The sequence below is a fragment of the Delphinapterus leucas genome, chromosome 7, assembly GCF_059928025.1.
Source record: "Delphinapterus leucas isolate spDelLeu-1000000601 "Yukka" chromosome 7, BTC_Dleu_Yukka2, whole genome shotgun sequence".
NCBI lineage: Eukaryota > Metazoa > Chordata > Mammalia > Artiodactyla > Monodontidae > Delphinapterus > Delphinapterus leucas.
The window spans coordinates 92720965-92735496 of record NC_143135.1 but is presented as its reverse complement, the minus strand read 5'-3'; the positions used below and the strand labels follow the sequence as shown (position 1 = coordinate 92735496).

The following is a 14532-nucleotide window of genomic DNA, read 5'->3' as shown; positions in this document are numbered from 1 at the left end:
ATAGATGTGGGGCACATATGATGTGCTCAGATGGTACCCCATCCTGTAAGGACAGGGATGTGCACAGTAATAGGAGCTTTGGGAATATAATACTTCATTTAAAGGAGTGAGCCAAAGGGTTGGGATTATGGGTACTGTGGCAGGCCCAGGGATGAGGGTGGCTCTGTGGGGCACAGGACTTCAATGGTCCCCTGAAATCAAAAAAAGAGATGATCAGTCCTTTCCTCTTTCTCTCTTGCTTGGAAGCATGGCCCTTCTCTTGCCACTCAGACAAGACTCTGTGAAACATGAAAAAGATGAAGTTCCCCATCCTCAAGGACACTATAATTGATGGGATTCTTTGCCTCACTCACTCTTATAAGCCGGAATGAAGGACAGGACCATACAGAAAGTGGATTTGTCTCCTCTCTCCTTCCAAGGAAAAGCAAAAATCACAGCTCTGCCCAGGCCAGCAGTCCCAGCCGTAGCATCTGTTCGTGGTCCTATCTGTCTTGGAACCCAACGAGTCCACCATGTGATGGATGATGTTCCACTTGATAGGGAATGGAATGAGCAATTATTTGTCATTCACCATAAAGTACTGCTGTTTCATCTGCTCCCGTTCCCCGGGACACAGCTCTGGCTGTTTGCTCTGTGCATCAATTTATAGTTTATCCTAAGACTAATGATGCTGTGTTTAAGAGGCAAGGTGGGGCTTTGTTTTTGTGTTCTACCAGCAGAGGATTACATTACTGATTGATCGTACGCGGTTGTCTGAGGCAAAAACATTTTGAATTGATACCTGGATTTGGACTACAATCAACTTCCTCGACAATTGCCTCTTGGTGCTGAATAGATCAAGAAGCCGCAGCTTTCTAATAGGGCCTCAAGGAGATTTTGACAATCCCTGCTAGAAGTGAGCAGCTTGTTGTGGTGAATGGGAGGCAAATAGATCACCCAAAGGGCTGGCTTGTAGCTTCCAGGAGCCCGAGGACACACTCTAAGACCCTACGATTCCAGACAGCTGAAATGGGGCAGGAACAGTGATGTGCTGGTGAAATGTGAACAGTCAGCTCTCCTAAGAAAAAATGCAAGACCTAATTTGTAAGATTTGCCAATTTCTGTGGTGTACACACTCCCACGATGGCTGCTTTCAAGCTACAAATGTGATGTTCCTGAACACAGTTTGGGAAGAGATGTACACCGATGGCTCATAAGCTGGTGCAAACTGGCTCAACACAACACGGGACAAGGACTAGTATTTATTATTTATTACTTACCATCCTGTTCTAGAAACCTTATTTTCTGATGAGGATATTGGGGCTCAGAGAAGGTATGTAACCTACCCAAGGACACACAGCTGTAAAGAAGTTGAGTCTTCATACCCAAGGGTTGCACTCTCTTCATCATCTCCTATAGTCCAGGGCATGGAGCCAGCTTGTTAAGGCTAGTGTCTGATTCCAAGGCTCCTGGTCTTTCAGGGCACCCGGTTGCTGCTACCAGAAAGGGTAGAATCCAAGGAAATGCACCTTGTATCTAAACTTCTGCCATTTCAGCCCAACTCTTCCCATTCTTGCCACCTAACTTGCACTAGTGGGGAAATTCAGGTCTGCCTCTGAACTCATGTGGCAATTTCTCCAACCCTAGTAACTTTGAGGAAAAGGATATAAACTTCCATGGTGACTCTTACCTGGAGTCTGGGGAAGGAACAGGCTGATCCCTAGGAGATCCCAGTCATAGCAGTCTAAGAAGCCAATTCAACAACTAATTTGGCTGAAAAACTAAATCACTTCCCCTTGGATTTCCTTTCTCCACTTTTAATTTTCCACCCACCATCTGTGCTGGTTCATTTCCTTCCTGAAATTCGGAAGCAAATGAGGCAGTGGCAGTGAAGGGTGTGGTCAGCAAGGGGGCTGGGGCAGTGACCGGCCCTGGGGATCTGACTGGCAGGTTCCCGTGCAGTGCAAAACAGTGGGGCATTAATGGCTATTAATATCTCCAGAGTAAGTGCTGAAAGGCCAACAACATAATTACCATTTATTCAACATATCAATAAATTACCATTTATTCAGCATATTCAGCTCCTTCTGGCAGCATGTCACGTTGTCCTGAAGTGGGGAGTCTGGGAGGAAGGAGAGAATAAAAAGAATCGGCCAGCCCCTCCCCGCACACCACCCTCCTGCACTGGCATGGGGATGTTGGACAGCCTGTAGGCACTGTGGCTCCTGGCAGATCCTGTGGCCAGAGTACCAAGGTGAGCAGAACATCCTGGTCACATTTTGGATGGTGAAGAGCAGTGGTCGAGGAGGTTGGCTGTCAATTCAGGGTGGCAATGCCAGGCTATTCTAACCCTACGTCCTTTCTTCAGAAGCTCCATAGCTGCAGAAGGCTCCATTGGGCAATCAGAGAGGAGAAAAATTACCTGCAACTTTCACCTCCTGAGAAGGGCTGTCTTCTGTCATGAGCCCAGGTCATTTCCTGAGGATGCAGAGAAAGAAGGTGACCTAGCCACTCTTTATGGTACTCCCACCCAAGGTGCCTGGGGCACTCTCCCCCCCAATCCCATCCCAGGAGAACGGAGTAGCTTGACTTCTGGGGATTCCAGATCCGGACGGGATGGTGGGGAAGAGATCAGGGCTGTGTTTTTTTTTTTCCCATGGTACCAGCTTGACAGGCAGCCTGGGCAAAGTAGAGCCCATTCTAAATGCTCCCCGGGGTCCAGAATGGAACTCATTACATCAAACCTGCTGGTCGCCAGCAGCCCTGCTTTGTGAGCTGTGAAACAAATGTTTATCCACCACTCAGTGCGGTTCAGAGCTATTTAAGGAGCTCAGGGTGCTGAGCTGCAGGCAAGAGCTGTGAGTGCGAGGCCAGCGCTGGCACAGAGCAGGGCGGGCAGAGCCGGGGACCTAAGCCTCCAGCCTCCCAGTTCAGGACTCAGCCGAGGGTGGAGGGATCATAACAGGACTGGAGTTATGTGCTGCCTTTCATCTTAAGCTCCTTCCTCTCCTTGCTTCCATTGCTCCTTCATTTTCCTTGTCTCTGATTCTCTTTCCTTCTCTCCCTCTCCCTTCCTTTTTCCTTGTTTATTTCCTCCCTCTGTTTTCCTTCCTCCCTCCCTCCCTTCCTTCCTCTCTCCCTTCCCTTTCATTCTATCATTTTCCCCTTCTCTTCCCTTGGACAGGCCTGTGGTGCCCTCGTCATACATACTCTAATATGCATTGTTTTCTCTGGTGGAGACAGTGAGGAAATTCACAAACTGGATAGAAGAATAAAATAAAGCCAAAGCCTCTACCCTCACAAAACTTCCAGACTAAGAAAAACTCCACATAGTGTGACCCTGATGGGTATTTGCCAGTGAAGGAATCAAGGGTGGTAGCAGAGCTTGCTTGGTAAAGTTCCATGGGGTTTTCTTGAGTGACACACAGGCCGGGGTCCTCCAGATCCTAGCATCATGGGCAGCATTTTTGGTTCTGAAAGGGTCTGAAGATCATGGTTATATATGAGAAAGCTGAGATCCCCTGCACTGGTTCTCATAATTTAATTGAGGTGGCTACTCAGCTTGTGTAGAAATGGCTTTTGTTATGAAACAAGTGAAGAGGGGACCCCAGAAGGGCTGATGGGTGAGGGAAAGGGAGGTGGCCTTCACTGCCGGGGACTTGATGACACATTCTCAATTATTCTCCACAGTAACTACTGTGAGGCAAGTATTATGTTCTGGCCATCTACTACTTCATAACCAACCACCCCAAACAGGACCTTAACAGAACAATGATCATTTTTTTTGTTCAAAAATCTGGAAGTTGCCTGGGCTCAGGGAAGCAGTTCTTACTGTGCTTGTTGTATTCACTCACTTAATCCTCCTAACCTCCCAGGGAGGCAGGGATTACTGTGTTCATTTCGCAGACGGGAAATCTGAAGCTCAGAGAGGTTAGGTAATCTGCCCTGGGTCACAGAGCAAGAAATGGGAGCCCCAGGATTTAAACCCAGGGCAGCCTGATTTCAAAGTCTATGTTCTTCCTGGTGAGGGCGGCTCTCTTGCAGCTGTAATCAGGAGGTAGCTGGGACTGGGGGTGTCCTGAAGCCTCTTCATTCCACGTGTCTGGAGCCTGGGCTAGGGAGACCCTCCTCTGTGGTGCCTCCACACAGCAGCTTCGGGGCAGCCAGGGTTCTAACAGGGCAGCTGAAGACTCCCAGAGTGAGTGTCCCAAGAGCCCAGCAGAATCTGAAAGGCCTTTCCTAATACAGCCTTGGACATCACACAGAATCGTACTGGCTGCATGCTAACTCTTTAAGGCAGGTACAAAGTCTACCCAGGACTTTCAAGGGTCAGGAGACCTAGACTCTGCCTTTTAACAGAGGAGTGTCAAGGAGTTTGCGGACATGCTTTGAAACCGCCACCTGTTGTTAAACTGCTTCATAGGTTCAGCCGATTATCCAGCCCTGTCGAGAAGTATTGCAGTGGTTCAATGCAGATGGACTAGCCATGTGATGTTGGGCAAGTTACGTACTATTCTGAGTCTCAGTTTCCTTATCTGTTAAATGGGGTTAAATAATTCCTAACTCACAGACTGTTGTAAGGATTAAATTAATATATATTAAGAACCTAAAACAGGGCCTGTCATATTGTTGGCTTTCTACAAGTATTAGCTGCTATTATTATTATTATTCCCATTTATAGATGAGAAAATTGAGGTGCAGAGAGGGTCATGATCAGCCTCTGTCACGTAACTAGGATTTGAACACAATCCCAATAGATTCCAAAGCCAAAAAGCTTCCCTGAGTTCCTGATAGCAGCACCTTTTGCCTCCTCCACATAAGAATTTTTCCCAACATTAAAATTCCTTTAAATATAAAGATTCAGAATTTGGGGCTCCCAGACCTTGGCAGAAGGTCCTACCCAGGAGCTTCTGGGCTTGTGACCCACCTTGACTGTGACCATATAAGACCAGCCACACAGCCGTGGATGGGGGGAGCCAGGCCCTTAATTTGGCCTGCCCTGCTCGTTTCTGACCTTACAGGTTGACATGGTAGAGATATAAAAGGAGGTGGTCCGCAAATAGCAGAAACAGTGCCTCATGGCGTTCAAGGGCAGGGGAATCAACAGCAGGTCTGACTTCAAAAGGCAGATGTTTCTGAGACTCTGAGTCTTGGTTTCCATCTCACAAAGGCAACTGCTCTGCCCACATGTTCGTTGTGAGAGCCTGAGGGTGAAATTCCCTGGTAATCCACCAAGTCCTGGCCACGCATCAGTATGAACTCAGCCCAGTAGAGGATGAGGTGGCTGCCCTGAACTACTGCCCGGCTTCAGAGCCCGAGTAAGCCGGGAAGTGGGCAGATCAGCCCTGACACAGAGATGGAGGGTCATCACTTTGGAGGATGTGCCATGGGGGGCAGCTGGTGGAGGCTTCAGCCTGCCAGTATGACTTTGGGGCAGGTATGTACCTTCGCATACTCAGACACATGCGGATGTGACTGCATGCAGTCCGTGCACTGATAAATGTGCTTCACGCACGCACACACACATGCACACAACACCCCTCTCAGACGTCTGCCCCAGCGGAATTGCTTCAGATAAACACCTGTTGTCCCCAGGCCCAGATAAGGTCCGTGGATGGCCCAGACCTGCCCTCTGGAAGCTGAGTGTTGCCTGGGGTCCCCGCGGGCCCTGCTGGAAGAAGGACGTCTTCCTTTGGCTTCTAGAATACGCAGCTTCTTCTCAGCATCAGCTTCCAAGCAGCCTCCAGCCTTGCACAGCCGCCAGAGCCCAGCTCCCGTGTAAGTTGCCTTGTGCTTAAACAGCCTCCCCGTCATCCCTCGTAATCTCCCGGCTTTCCCTCCTTTCTTCTTCCTTTCTCTGCTTCTTCAGCTCCTCCTTTTTATCCTTTGCCACTGTGTCTCTATGGAAGCCTCCAGAAGGGCATGTGAGCCCCTCCCAAGGCCCTTGAGGCAGGTGCCCCGCTCTGTCCCCAAGGAAGGAAAGGAGAGGGGATGGGTCTCTGGGGTCTGGTGCATGAGCAAACCCCCGAGCTGAAGGAGCGCCCTGCTTTCCAGCTCCAAATCCTGAGAAGACAAACTGTGAACTCCATAAGCCCAAAGCAGAGCTGTTTGAAGACCAGGGACATGGGTGAAATGGCTGATCCCACCCCCCACTGATCTGTAGGGGAGGAAGGTGGGAGGGTCGTGGGGCTCCAAGCCTCCTGACACTGGTTCTCCGCCAGGAGGGGATTTGTTTCTCCCTCAATGAGAAACCGCTTCCTCTAGGACCCCCAGAGCTGGTGCCTGGCCACAGGCTGGGAGTGTGGGGTGCAGGGCTGGACACGGAGCTGAGGCCGGCTGGTCCACAGAGGCACACGCATGGCCAATGCGCAGGAGCTCGCCTGGGTGAGCCTGAAAATGCATCTCCTGGTAAAATTTCAGGCTTCTCAAGTCAGAGTGATCTTATGAGCTTAATGGGGCAATACCACCACCCCATTCCTCAAAGAAGGAAATTGAAACAGATGCTGTGGGGTTTTAAGACTCTGAGGGTTCACTGTGAGTCCCACCCATGTGAGGCGGGGAGAGCATGACCAGTCACAGATCACCAACATACTCTCTGCACTAACTTCTCACCACGGCCCCAAGCTCTTCTCCTTCTGTTCCCTGAGGAATCTGCTCGTCAGGCCCATTGCTCGTAGGAGCAGGGCAGGGGGTCCCGTAGGGTCCTTCCTAAGCCCACTCCTCTGCGCTGCTCTCCAAGGCTCCTGGCTGGGGGCTCCTGATTAATGAAAGTAACCACCACCACCCCCATCCCCATGTGTGGCACATATAGTCTACAAGGGCTTTACCTCCCTTATCCAGTTGTCCGACCCCACCTTTGCAGAACTGGTCCTATTGTTGTTTTGCTATAGTTCTTATTACCACTGTTACTTCAGGACCTCAGGAAAAGGAGACTCACTGAGTTTAAGGGGTCTGCTTGGACTCCTAAGCCTGGAGGGTGCCTGAGCTGGGCATTGAGTGCACAGGAACCACAACCCCAGGGCTACCACTGGTCTGCCCTGGCCACTCCTTGGCTCACAAGCCAGTAGACCTCTCTTTGGATTTTCAAAATTGGAGAAGCTGGATTTTGTCTGAAGTTGGGACAAGGCCAGCTGCCAGGAAGCCAGGTCATTCAGAGCAAGGGGTTTGAAGGATCAGGAGAGGCAGCCAAACACTATCCTCTCCCTACAGCATCTTCTTGTATATATACACACACACGTACACGCAGACACGTGCACAGCCACATACACACACACATACACACACACACACACACACCCCATGGTTGGGTGGGAAGGCTCTTGACTCTGCTCTCTTTCTGTTCTTGGGGATTTGGGAAATGATGATACACTCAGCGTGACCTCCTAGGACTAGCAGGCCTGGGCTTTAGAGGTGGATGTCCGTGATGTGCTGATTGGTTGCGAATCCCCTGTGGCCCCTGCGGGAGTCTCTCCAGGCGTCCACGGGGCTCAGGGTGCCCTCGGCTCCCCTCCCACCTGCTTAAACCACAGCAACTCTTCCAACCTCAGAATAGACTGTGACAGACCCAGAAGGGATTCCCCTTACAAGACCCCCGATAAAGGTTATCCAGCCTCTGTTCAAACCCCTCAGGAACGGGGCTTTCTCTGTCTCATGTTTCTCTAATGCCACCGACCAATGGGAGGGACAACCAGCAGCCCTGGCTCAACTTTGCCTTCTGTGAGATAAGGGAAGCCCAAAGTCCCCTCTGCCCCCAGTCCTCTCCCAGCCAGACAGTTTGGTTACCAGAAATCCCACGGGGCCAGCTCTCCTGTAGTGCATCTTAGTCATCGCCTCCTCATGTCCCCTTCAGGATGCAGGCAGAGGAACTGGAGTTAAAGGAGAAGGAGGAGAGGGGAGAGGAGGTGGGGAGGGAGGCAGGAGAGGAAGAAGTTCACTTTCTGCCTTTCACAACTAGAACCTAGGGGAGTTTCCTTCCCTGGAAAGAGATTCTCCTGCCTCACATGGTAGGAAGCAAAGGTGGGTCGTCTGAAAGCAGACACATCCCTGCCCAGCAAGTCCCTCCAGCAGGTGGTATAGTACAGTGTCTGAGTGGGTTTAGGAATCAGATCACCCCGGATTTGAATGGCAGCATTACCACTCACATAGCTCTATAACCTTAGGCTAATTAAGTTCTCTGAGCCTCAGTTAAGTCCTCTGAAACCTGGAGAAAGTAACACCACCAAATATTTTACATTATCGTATTTATCATTAAATATGATAATGTAAAATATTTGGTACATGCTTAGCATATAAAAGGTGCTCAATAAATAGTCATTGTTATTATTAAGCCCAGAAAACTGTCATTTGGGAGAGATGGGATGAAAGACAAATAGTAACGATAAGAGCTAACAATTGTGAAGGGCTTACGATGTGCTAGGCATCCTCTAAGGATTTTACATGTATTTATTAACTAATTTAATTCTAACAACAATGCTGTGAGGCTGCTACTATTATTTGCTCCATTTCACAGATGGAGAAGCTGAGGTGAGAAGTTGAAAAAAACCTGCCCAAACACATACAATGGAATATTATTCAGCCTGAAAAAGGAAAGGAATTCTGACACATGCTATAACGTGGATGACCCTTGAAAACATCATGCTACGTGAAACAAGCCACACACAAAAGGACAAATACTGTACAATTCCACTTGTATGAGGTACCTAGAATAGGCAAATTCAGAGACAGAATGTAGAATAGAAGTTATCAGGGCAGATGGGGGGAGGGGAAGATAGGGGTTGTTTAATGGGCATAGATTTTGTCTTTTGCAAGATGAAAAGTTCTGGAGATCTGTGTACACAACAATGTGAATATACTTAACACGACTGAACTGTACACTTAAAATGGTTACGATGGTAAATTTTATGTTATGTGTATTTATCACAAATATTTTAAAGATATGTGTATCATCCTACTTTTAAAATGTGATTTAGATATATGGCTATGGGTATTTCTACATATACACACACACAACCAAAGCTGAACATACTCCCTCCAAAGTGGTAACAGTGCTTGTTTGTTAGAATGTGGGTTTATCTTATTTATGTTTAAATTTTCCATGTTTTCTGTAGTAACACATATAATTTTGTCATAAAATAAACTTATAGAAAGATAGATTTTTCAAAATAAACAATAATAATAGTATTTGTTTTAAAAGAATGACCTACTGCAAAACACTACCACCACCACCACCAAACACCAACACCAACAAAACATGTCCAAGAGAATCCAGCTAATAGTAGCAGGGCCTGTAAGATGGGGGAATCATACCTACTGTCTTGGGTTATCATGAGGATTAAGTACAATTGTGGGTGTAAATGATCGAACATATTGTCTGGTCCCTAGTAGGTGTGCAAATAATCGTGAGTGCCCCTCAGCAGACCCTATTCACACTCCAGTTCTTCTTCCTCCACTCCCGGCAGAAAAAGAAGCACCGCAAGTAGAGAGTCGCTGGCCTGCAAGGGTTTGGAAAGGTAGGCAGCAAAAACACCCTGCTGGTCATGAGCACAACCAGGGCTGGGTGTGAATGGCCAAGGTAGGCCCTGCCACGCCTCTGTCCCTACTTGAGAGACAGGGAAGGCCTGCGTGGATCGGAAGACGAGGGAGGCCAGGGGACAGACACAATGACTGCACAAAGCACATCGCATCCCCTCTCCTGGCCATCCCCATGCCCACCATGTACATAGGTAGCTCTATTCCACAGCAGACTGACCCTTTCAGATTGGCTCTGCCCCTCCATCCTCACCTTTGCTGGGAGTACGGAATAAATAAAGGCAGGGGTCCTGAAACTGTCTCTTTGAAGTTTAAAACAGTACAGGGCGGGCCCCCCTCACCTGCCCAGAAATCCTAGTCGTCGCCTCCTCAGGCCCCCTCCCACTCCGTTGCTATCTTCAGCACACATTAAAATTCCTCTCCAAGGGGTGCTTTAGAGGCAGGCGTGGCAGGGTCACTAGCAGACAGCAGGACCCCTGGGCCAGCGGTTCTGATAGCCTTGTCCACTAAGAAAGTCTCACGGAGAGAGCAGGGGAAGCAAATGTCTTTCCAGCAGCCAGAGCCGGGCTAATTGCCACCAGGGAGAAGGGCAGAGTTCACCCAGGTAACAGGTGTGCCTTGTCTTAATGAAGACCGACTTGCTTGCCCAGAGCTGCCTGCAGAGGTGGGAGGTGGCGGAGGAGGGAGGCTGGCTGCTCGGCTTGGGGCTGGATGCCACCAACTTAGAGGAGCTGCCTTTGTCCCCTCTGTGACCCACCCCACTGCTGGACATGCCAGAAGAAGGGGAGATAAAGGGTATCCCCCCAAATAGTGCTTGCCTGAAAGAATGGTGGTGACTGGATTATTTGCAGAGGGTGTATGGACTTTGCGGGGTATCTCTGGCCTTCCTACTGCCCAGAAAGGTTCAATTAGGGGACTGCAGGGACTGCAGTGGGACAAGGGGGAGAGAGAGAGGAAGACAGAGCAGGGTGAGAAGGAGAGAATATAAGTGTGCCATGGGAAAGGAGCCGGGGAAAGAGAGCTGGGGGTGTGCAGCTCTGAATGCAATTCAGCAACAAGTGTTTATTAATTGCCTATTATTTGTGTGGCACTGGGCTGGGCAATGGGGACACGTGGAAGAATAAACACAGTCCCTGCTCTAAATACGGTAGAGGAGGCCGCCATGTAAACAGACAATCACCGCACAATGCAAGGCTTTGTTGAGTGTCCTGGGAGCAGAGCACAGGGAGAAGGGTGGAGAGGAAGGAAGGGGGAGTTAGGAGTAGAATTATGCTGTCTCCCCACTGGGCCTACACATCATCAAGAGTGAGCAGCAATGCTTGGGGCTTCCAAGGAGCTGTTCACCTTTCAACAGACTTTAAGTCCCTCTACTCTTCTTTCCATCTCATCTGCACCTCCTGCTAAGAAGCAGCAAAATGATCTCTGCTCAACAGACGGATGCACGAGCACAGAAATTTCAGGGACTCGCCCAAGGTAGCTCAGTGGCTGGTTTGAGTCCAGCTGTACTGTCCAACTCCAGATCCAGATTTCACTGATGAAAATCCCTCACCACGGAACTGGTCAAGGTTGAAAGGATGGAATCCTGGAATGACCAACGAACAATCAAAACTATCCACGACCCAGATATTTTGCCTAAAGCTCATCACAGCAGTGCAAAGTGGGTATCAGTTTCCCATGGGAAAACAAGCTCAGAGAGGTTAAGTAACCTCCTCCTCATCACACAGTTATTCAGAGGCTGCGTTTGGATTTGAAGCAGGTCTCAGTGACCCAACATCCTGTGTTCTCTGTGCCCTCACCTCTCAGAACAGCGAGGCTTCTAGTAAGAATTAAGGGAAAGACTAGGGATGAGAATGAGTGGAGACGGCATCTCAAAATTGATCCAGTGCCAAGAGCTTAAATCTCAGTTCATTCTACCCTATGAGTTATTAGTTAGAAACAAGGGGTTGGGGAGGACAACACAGTTGTGTTGGTTTTGTGTTGCGATTTTTTTTTTTTTTAATCTCTGAGATGTCCCAAAATATTTACCTTGTAAATTTGCTCAGTGGAGAGGTGGGTAAACACAAGCATTCAGAATGTGATCAGCACAGCTAGCCAGAACACTGGGCAGGTTTGCAGAGGTAGGTGTAACACACTGCACACAGCACGCGGGGGCAGCGAGGCTCCTGGAGCAGGAAACACAGCCTCAGCATGTACCTCGCAGCCCCCAACCAAGGCCACAGCATGATCAAAGAGAGGACGGGCATGAGCCAGGCTGCCTGGGTGGTCCCTCGGCGTCCCCCCAAGAAGGGCAAGGCCGTGCCGTACATAGCACACCCATTTCAAGCCTCACTGCCTTCAGTGAAATGCCATCTCCACGGGCCAGCCCCTCCCATCGCACCAGCACCACGTCCCTGCTCCACTGCAGAGCTTTAACCGGGCCTGGTCTCAATCAAACATGTCGTCCTAGCATCCAGATGCATCCTGGGTGGCCACAGGAGAAGATCAAAGACCCTGAGAGGGAGACGTGGGCTCTGTCTGGCAGTGCAATGGGAGCCCTGGGAGCTAATGAGCACCCCGTCACTGGCAGAACCCAAGAAGACATCGGATGGTCATCTGCCTTGCATAGTGTACTTGCCAAGGACACAGACTCTGGAGTCACACTGGTCTGGGTTGGAATTCCGGCTCCACCGTTTATTGGCTTAACTTCTTCCAGCCTCATTTCACCCATCAGAAATGGGCGCTAATGATGGCATCCATCTCCCGGGGTGGTTGTGAGCAGATTGTGCATGAAAAGGGCTAAGCACAGAGCCCAGTATTCTGTGAAGAGCTCAATAAATGATACAACAGGGATGAGGTGAAGGCAGTGGAGATGGTCAGGTGAGGAGGGGTGGGGAGGACAGTGCCCATGAAGGTAGACATTAGGAGGTTTCTCAGTGGGCCCAGCTAGAGCAAACACCACCTTAATAGCCCTGCTCCTCTTTGAGACCCTAAAGAGAAGACACCTTCAGACAGCGATCTCATTATCCCACAATAAAACCCACCCAATCCCCTCTGCCTCGCTTGTAAGTTAGATGCTCCCTAACCGTGATCCGTTAGACAGTGGGATGCAGTTCCGCCAGTCAGAGGGCTGCTTAATTGTTAGTATTTTGCAAACCACTGCCTTATTGGCTATAAGGGCAATGATATCACAACGACCTTGGGATGACTTCACAGTTGGGAAAAATACATGCCCCTAAATCATACCCTCTGCCTGGGGCTAAGCGTCAAAGCCCTCCTTCCCCTGGGAAATTCTTTCTTTCATTTGCTGTAAAGTGACTTCTGCTGAAGTGTGTGTTTTTGAAGTGGAAAATTGAAAGCGCACGACTCATTCCCAAAGAAAACTGTGAGTTCACAGCTGAGAAATCACTCAGGCTCTTGGTCCAAAAGGGTTACTTCGCCGGTGTGAGGGGGGCATCAGTGCTTTCTCCCTCTCTGAATCCAGAACCACTTCAAGGATAGACCAAGAGCCAGAGAATTGGAGATCCAAACCTCACCTTTATTTCTGATCCTGTTACAGGAGAGGGCGTGGCTTGGGCCTGGCCAAATGACTTGCCACCGCACGAATCTCACCACGTGGCTGATAGGAGAGATCCCGTGTCCTCTGAATACAAATCTATCCCAAAACAGAGGAGGGGGAGAAAGAGAGTGGGTAACGTGCAAGGTTGTAAGGACAAGTCACTCCTCCTTGCTGGGTGAGTAAGGGGACAGCAAGGGGCCGGGAGTGTTACTCTAGGGAGGTCCCTCCATGTGGAAACCAGAGAATGAAGGGACAAGTACTGCGCAGCTTTTTGTTTTCCTAGACAGTTAACCAACTGGGCTGAACTTTTTTTGGGGGGGGCGCGAGTCCCACAGGTACATCTATCCATGCCCTAGGACAGCGGCACTGCTACAAGTGTACACAATGCCTCACGTTCCCACAGCACAGCCAGACCAGCGTCCCACCCAAGTAGAGCTGGTTAGTGATGACCATGAGCAGACACAAGCCCAGAAGCTTTCATGGCTTTACTTCTTTTATCAGCACTCCTGATCTTATAAACGATGAAGTCCATCAACCCCATTCCTATTCTAATCTCCTGGTAAACTTGGTTATAGTAAGGCTTCACGGAGATCCAAACATTCCTAATAAGGCTTTGAAGCACCTCGGTGCAGGACCAGTGGTTCAGGCAGCCCCAGCCCACAAGCGACAACTTGGAAAGGTCACTGTGGGCTGAAATTTTAAGCCTCTGGTCAAGCAGGTGTGTGGTTGTGCTGCTCCAGGGAAGGAATGTACCGACTACCTGAGCGGTCCTGCCCCGCCTACACGAGGCTGCTTCTCCAGCATCAGGCTCTGCTTCTCCAGGTATCTTCTCAGCACCATTGTAAGACAATGTTGACTTTACTCCCAGGAGGCCCCGAAATGGTCAGAACAGTATGTTAATCAAATCTCCTCCAAAGCTATCCTGCACCCAAGGCCAGAAGTTCAGAGCCTATTCTCTTTTCGATCCAAATTTATGTCCAGTCACATTGCCCAATAAACTCATCAGAGGTTCTGTAATGAGATTTAATAGGAGCCTGAAGATACTTCAATAATAAAATGCATAAAGAGCTAATAAAAAATGTATAAAGATTCTTCAGTAATAAATGCCAAAATAAGATGCCCCAAATTTGGATATAAACCATTCTCATTATCAAATTCCTAGGGAAAATTTAGAGAGTAGAATCCCAAAGAGATTAGATTAAAGTCCAAAATCAAAGTATTTAGCCCCTGTGAATTAGAGTCCAAGGGAAGCCCAAACTGACCAAGTTTAATCCAAGTTCAAGGCAATGGAAGGCCTCCCCATTTTCTCACTTGCTCCATCTCAGACAGAGTGGGGATTTCTGGAGTGACTGGATCTTGAGTTGTCTCCCCAACTCCTCAGAGATGAAGTAGTTCAACCCCAAGTCTCTCATGCCCTCTTTTTTAAGAGCCCAAAGAACTAACAGCACATTAAAAATGATCAAACTCTGAGCTCACACCAATACAGTTTG

At 49.1% G+C, this 14532-nt stretch overlaps 1 pseudogene; it reads right to left on the bottom strand.

Moving 5' to 3' along the window:
- Positions 1–13205: 13205 nt before the first annotated feature.
- Positions 13206–13882, bottom strand: LOC149748818 (ATP synthase F(0) complex subunit j, mitochondrial pseudogene; annotated as a pseudogene).
- Between the last annotated feature and the right edge of the window lie 650 nt (positions 13883–14532).